Here is a 6,969-nt window from a genome sequence, read left to right on the forward strand (position 1 = left end):
TGATATCTCACGATATATCGTGATACCTCGTATTGAGTAAGTGAGCATGATATCTGGCAGGACTGCAGAAAACATGGTAATTAGAAAGTGTGCATCATATCTCAAAAAAACCATGTAATGAGAAAGTGAAAAGGATATCTGCATAATACCTCGTAATAAGAAAGTGAGTAGAACATCTGCATATTACTTCGTAATGAGATCTCAATAATACCTCGTAATAAGAAAGTGAGTAGAACATCTGCATATTACTTCGTAATGAGATCTCAATAATACCTCGTAATAAGAAAGTGAGTAGAACCTCTGCATATTACTTCGTAATGAGATCTCAATCATACCTCGTAATAAGAAAGTGAGTAAAACATCTGCATATAACTTCGTAATGAGATCTCAATAATACCTCGTAATAAGAAAGTGAGTAGAACATCTGCATATTACTTCGTAATGAGATAATGTGTATGATATCTCAATAATATCTCGTAACAAGAAAGTGAGTAGAACATCTGCATATTACTTCGTAATGAGATAATGTATATGATATCTCAATAATACCTCGTAACAAGAAAGTGAGTAGAACATCTGCATATTACTTCGTAATGAGATCTCAATAATACCTCGTAATAAGAAAGTGAGTAGAACATCTGCATATTACTTCGTAATGAGATCTCAATAATACCTCGTAATAAGAAAGTGAGTAGAACATCTGCATATAACTTCGTAATGAGATCTCAATAATACCTCGTAATAAGAAAGTGAGTAGAACATCTGCATATTACTTCGTAATGAGATAATGTGTATGATATCTCAATAATATCTCGTAACAAGAAAGTGAGTAGAACATCTGCATATTACTTCGTAATGAGATAATGTGTATGATATCTCAATAATACCTCGTAACAAGAAAGTGAGTAGAGCATCTGCATATTACTTCATAATGAGATAATGGGTATGATGTCTCAATAATACCTCGTAATAAGAAAGAGAGTAGAGCATCTGCATATTACATCGTAATGAGATAATGTGTATGATATCTCAATAATACCTCGTAACAAGAAAGAGAGTAGGACATCTGCATATTACTTTGTAATGAGATAATCTCAATAATACCTCGTAACAAGAAAGTGAGTAGGACATCTGCATATTACTTCGTAATGAGATAATGTGTATGATATCTCAATAATACCTCGTAACAAGAAAGTGAGTAGGTCATCTGCATATTACTTCGTAATGAGATAATGTGTATGGTATCTCAATAATACATCGTAACAAGAAAGTGAGTAGAACATCTGCAAATTACTTCATAATGAGATAATGGGTATGATGTCTCAATAATACCTCGTAATAAGAAAGAGAGTAGAGCATCTGCATATTACTTCGTAACGATATCTCAATAATACCTCGTTACAAGAAAGTGAGTAGAATATCTGCATATTACTTCGTAATGAGATAATCTTAATAATACATCGTAACAAGAAAGTGAGTAGGACATCTGCATCTTACTTCGTAATGAGATAATGTTTTTGATATCTCAATAATATCTCGTAGTAGGACATCTGCATATTACTTCGTAATGAGATAATAGGTATGATGTCTCAATAATACCCCGTAATAAGAAAATGAGTATGACATTGAGCTATGTATAAAACCTCGTCATTTAAAAGTTGACATGACATATGCATAACACATGGTAATGAGAAAATTGGCATGATATCTGCATAGTACCTCGTTATGAGAAAGTTTGAATGACATCTACATAATACCTGTTAATGAGAAAGTGATAGTAATATCTGCAGAATACCTCGTGATGAGAAAGTGGGCATATATACTATCTGAAGAATATTTCGTAATGATAAACTGAGTATGTTATCTGCAGAACTGATCGATTTGGATCAAAATAACATATATTCTTACTTTTGTATGAAAAACTTTTTTCTTAGATCTTTTAATTGTTAGTCTTGAAACTTTAGTTCACGTAAGATCAAATTGTAATCGGTGATTCTTAATTACATGTTTTGATTATTTACAGCGCTGCCTACTCTGATATTACAGTTGAGTACGCACGCCTCAGCATTTGATATGTATAGGTATGTCAGAGCGTCAATTGCTCCTACCTTTAGGACATCAGGCTACATACAGAACCCGCTGGACTGCACTCAACAGCTTACGGATTTAGATACAGCATGGAGAACTTGCATGAACATTAATTTAGGGCCATTATGTGTCAGCGACCCTAACTGTTTTGTCTTACAGCCAAGAGGAATGCCGTGTGTTTTTAATATCAGTACATTTCAAGCTACACCATGATTCTCTTGGGTACCGATAGTGCATTATTATCATATTTTGTTTCCATTACGTAATGGAATATTATTAGATTTAATAAACATTTTTTTTTTTATTGTAAACTGATTTATTATAAAATTAAAGATTGTCAATTTTGTTTTAAGACTGGCGATTTCCAATGAACAATGTAACATAAAGTTAGTCTGACTGCTTATACCACTACTAAGGTGTCAGACCACCAATTTACCAACTCCAATTTACCAACTCCAATTTAAAAGTCACCCTTCACTGACACAAACATGTTTATTAACAAATGCATTTATTTTAAAAATTATCCCAAACAAAAAAAAATCAAGAATTCGAATTTACACTTGGTACCTATTCATCCGAAACTATTTACGTGTTGCAGTTCTTTAGTTTGCAAACAAAACTCTCCCCCTTATTTGCCTTTCGTGTCATCATTTATGACAATTAATAAATTCAGGGTTTTATTTTCACTGTTTGTCAAATCTTAAGTATGTGGAACTATACTCATGCATAAGCAGAAAAGAAGGAGGAGGGCATCGTCCATAGATATATAAAAAAAGATGTGGTGTGGTTGCCAATGGGACATCGATTCGCAAGAGACCAAATGACACAGAAATCAACATTTATAGGTCATCGTACGGCCTTCAGCAGTGAACAAAGCCCATATCGCATGTATAGTTAGCTATTAAAGGCCCCGAAATTCAAACGAGAAAACTAAATTCTTATTAAATATTAAATATGGAACACAGCTCTACAAACGCCAACCACCGAATTACAGACTCCTGACTGAATGTGATGGGGTTAAACATGAAAGCGGGATCCAGTCCTTCCCCTAACCTGGGACAGGGGTGTAACAATACAACATCATGAAGTAAGATTGTTGCTAAGATCTCCTATTAAATTCATTGATTGAAATTAACATAGCATTGAATAGAGAGATTTTACAATTTATGAGGGACCATGTACAAACTATGGTCCCTTTCATTGCGTTAACGTTGCATATCATTCTACCCGTGCCCTTTTTCGCTGTTTTGTGCGTCTATGATGTTGATTTTACAATTTTGAAATGATAAGGAGACATGGCATGATTGCTAGTGAAAAACTATCAGTTAATTATAATAGAAAAAGATAAAAAACCGTGAATTAAAGGTCAACAAAAGTTTGATAACTATAATTCCGTTAAAATGTGAACATGCCAACTAAAGTTTTTTTTCATATTGCTATGTGTGTGCAAATTAAAAAAAATCCATCAAGTTCTTATATATTTTTTTATATATTTAATTGACAAATAAATCAGAATTTCATTCTATTTCACACTGTTCAAATCCAAGAAACAGATATATTGACCAAAGCTGCATGACGGATTCAGATTACACTCGACTGAATCTAGTATGCTAGTGCATGTTTCCCATGCCATGTTCCTCTCTTCCAAACTTTGATTACAGGATTTACAGAATTTCCTGACTGGTACGGCAGGTGGATTCGGAGGAAATGTCATGGCCAGATGAAACAAAACTGTAATAGATAAACTAGATTAAAAATGTCAAGTGAAAATGGCAGCGAAAAGTTTAGAGAAATAGCAATTATATGAAAAATTATGGAACTTTTTTTTTTTTATATTTGCATGTTTTAAATGCATTTACAATTATTTCCATTTGATGTATATTTCGGAATTGATAAAATATTTCATTGATCTGCTTACATAAAAGATCATAGTTTATTCTGTAAAATAAAATTCATTTCTTGATAACATTATTGTATCTTATCATATACTTAGCATTAATATGATAGCTTTATTTGCATATGTGTAATGGGCGGAAGTGCACAAGCCATATCTTCCCACCCGGGATGATAACCCATATCAGGGGCGTCTCGTGCAAAAAACCCATATCAGTGCCTCTCGTGCAAGTTACTTCCGGTGTTTCTGGTATCGATTGTTTACTTTTCCATTGTGACGTGAGATATTTTTTATGACGAGTCAAAATTTACGGGAACTTTTGTGGGGATAGTTTAGTACTTGCTAACAAATGCCATAAGAATCATTTTATAGTACAACAAACAGGGAGTAATAACTCTTCCAAATTTTCAATGTTTCAAAATGCCTCTATAGGAAATGTTACCATACATATATATTGAGGAGGTCTCATTGGGGGGTTCTGATCCCGGGTCCTGCTTACTGTTTTTTCAGATTCCCGTATCCCGCTTACGCTATGTACGTAAGCAATTTTCATTTTTTTTGTAATTTCCCGTGTCCCGCTAGACTTCAGTTCCCGTTTTCACGGCACAAATGGTCGACTTTCACGTTTCACGCTTATAAACAATCGGCAATCCCGCGTCACGCTTAGACCCCAATGAGACCCACTATGGAGGTAGTGATGCTGTTGTTGGAGAATTATAGTATATTTGATTCATAATTTAACTTCTTTATACAGTTTTTGACTGTTTTAGTTATTGCATTTGTTTATTTGCCTTACATAAAACCATTGTCGGAAGTATATGATAAAGCGATTAATACTTGGCCTTTTCCATATCAGCCTGGGTATCATCCCTCGACCCATATCAGCAACTCGACTCCGTCTCGGGCTGATATGGGGGTCTCGGGATGATACCCAGGCTGATATGGAAAAGGCCATGTATTAATCTCTATTTATTTTCCGAGAAAAGAAAAAACCCCGAACAACTTACCCATAAAACAATCATTACCATTCATCTCTCAGAATTCAGTCTTAATTTAATGTATACTAATTTATGATTGCATAAAAAAAAATATACGTTTTATTTCAGTAACTGACTCAAATGTGTTTATTCAAAGAAAATACTAACCGCAAAACATGATGCTGAAAACAAGTTTTGAACCCATCTTGCTTTTAACTATACTGAAAATAGATAGTGATAACACGATGCAAATAAATCACATACAGTGTATATAATATCTGTTCTTAAAGTTTGAATAGTTTAAAAATTCCACTCATATTTTAAATCCTAGATACAGAATGTAGAACAGTAAGTCGTCCTAAACATGCATGAAATATTTGTCACTGAACGTTGAGCAACCAACAACCAGTCAAACAATCAGTACAGTAAAGATGTGAGTAGCCAAAACATATATCAACAAAAATACCGATCTCTAAGGTGAATTAAAAAAGAGGGAAATCCATTAAACCTGACATAACTAAACAATTTACTATATCAATCAACGAAACAACTAAAACATCTGTCATATTCATTTCTGGATACAGACATTTTTCGAAGAATTGTGAATTAAACCTGGTTTTATAGATAGCCAATTTAAAACCTCACACTCAATAGTTCAGTTATATCATGGAAGTATTATACTGACTAATACTTCCATGGTTAAATTGACAAAATTGTGTGAGCAACCCAAACAGACATCATTGGTTAATGTGACAATAATTGGCATCCTGTAGCAAAGTTATGTAATAAAACACAAACCATAGATAAACAACATAAAATACTTGAAAAATCCAAACAATCATACAAATAAATATATCAAAGATGATAACAAAATTGTTTCTGTAGTTGATATAGTAAACATAATGACGAATAAACTCTCCCGATAAAGTACAACTTAAGTAAAATATAAATATAAGGGTATACAAAATTAAAACATTACTATAAAAAGATAAAAAGCCATGTCCGATTTTCAACTCTTGACTTAGCCGCGTAAGGAAACGACCAAAGCCAAAATCCCGATATATTGGATAAACAAATACCGAGTCACACGACAAAAAAAAAATAATTTATTTATTCATGAAATGCACATTTATACCCCTGGGGGTTGAAGGCATATACAAACAATACAATACAATATACACAATGGAAAAATGAACATATTAAACATCATATATAAATGATAAAACAGTAATATTTATGCAGGCGTTGTGTCCACTCCCCTCAGTGCAAATGACTTTTTAATGAACGGAACAGTAAGCTGCATAATATCAAATGAAGATAGAATTAATTGTAATCTATCTGTTTCAGACAATGTAAAGTATTCTGGACATATATTATTTATATCTTTTTCAAGCTGATTACGTAAAGATTTATTAATTTTACATACAAAGACAATGCAGTTACGATCATCACGTTGACGCCAGTGATGAAGGAAATACAGCAAAGTAAAAATATGATACACAACGTCATTACATAGAATTTGAAACTAAAGACCGTCCTGTTTTATTTGTAAAGTTGAGTGGATATCTAACGACACATTCCCTGACTGTACAAATAAAAATAACATGGACACATTTCTCAGTGAGTCTCAAAATATGACTCGAAACTTTATTTTGGCATATATATATAAGTTCAAATAATAATGAACATTTGTTCTTAGTTTGAAGTTGTTTAAATGACCTGAACTCGTAGGAAACTTCCTTCTCTCAAAACGTTAATCTTATACGAGAACGGACTGACGGTCAAATTGTATTAGCGCATTCTTTAGAAAGGACAACTCGAAAACAATTCTATACAGAAATGCACGGAAATAAACAAGAAACAAAATCTAAGCATATTTATAGCTAGCGTGTTATAAAAACCTCTCACTTCAACGCTTGTATGACAGTCGTTTAAAATTCCATTATATTGACAACCATGTCAGATGTTTCATACGGTTGTTAATTTTTCTGCAGCATCTGTTTTTTTTAT

At 32.9% G+C, this 6,969-nt stretch overlaps 1 long non-coding RNA gene across 1 annotated transcript; it reads right to left on the reverse strand.

Annotated features, from left to right (window-relative positions):
• Nucleotides 1-3,558: 3,558 nt before the first annotated feature.
• Nucleotides 3,559-5,193, reverse strand: LOC143062437 (uncharacterized). The gene is made up of 2 exons (XR_012974750.1): nucleotides 5,128-5,193; nucleotides 3,559-3,819 (listed from the first exon to the last, which is right to left on the reverse strand). It is a non-coding gene; the product is annotated as an uncharacterized LOC143062437 (long non-coding RNA).
• Nucleotides 5,194-6,969: the final 1,776 nt, after the last annotated feature.

The sequence above is a fragment of the Mytilus galloprovincialis genome, chromosome 2, assembly GCF_965363235.1.
Source record: "Mytilus galloprovincialis chromosome 2, xbMytGall1.hap1.1, whole genome shotgun sequence".
NCBI classification, from domain to species: Eukaryota; Metazoa; Mollusca; class Bivalvia; order Mytilida; family Mytilidae; genus Mytilus; species Mytilus galloprovincialis.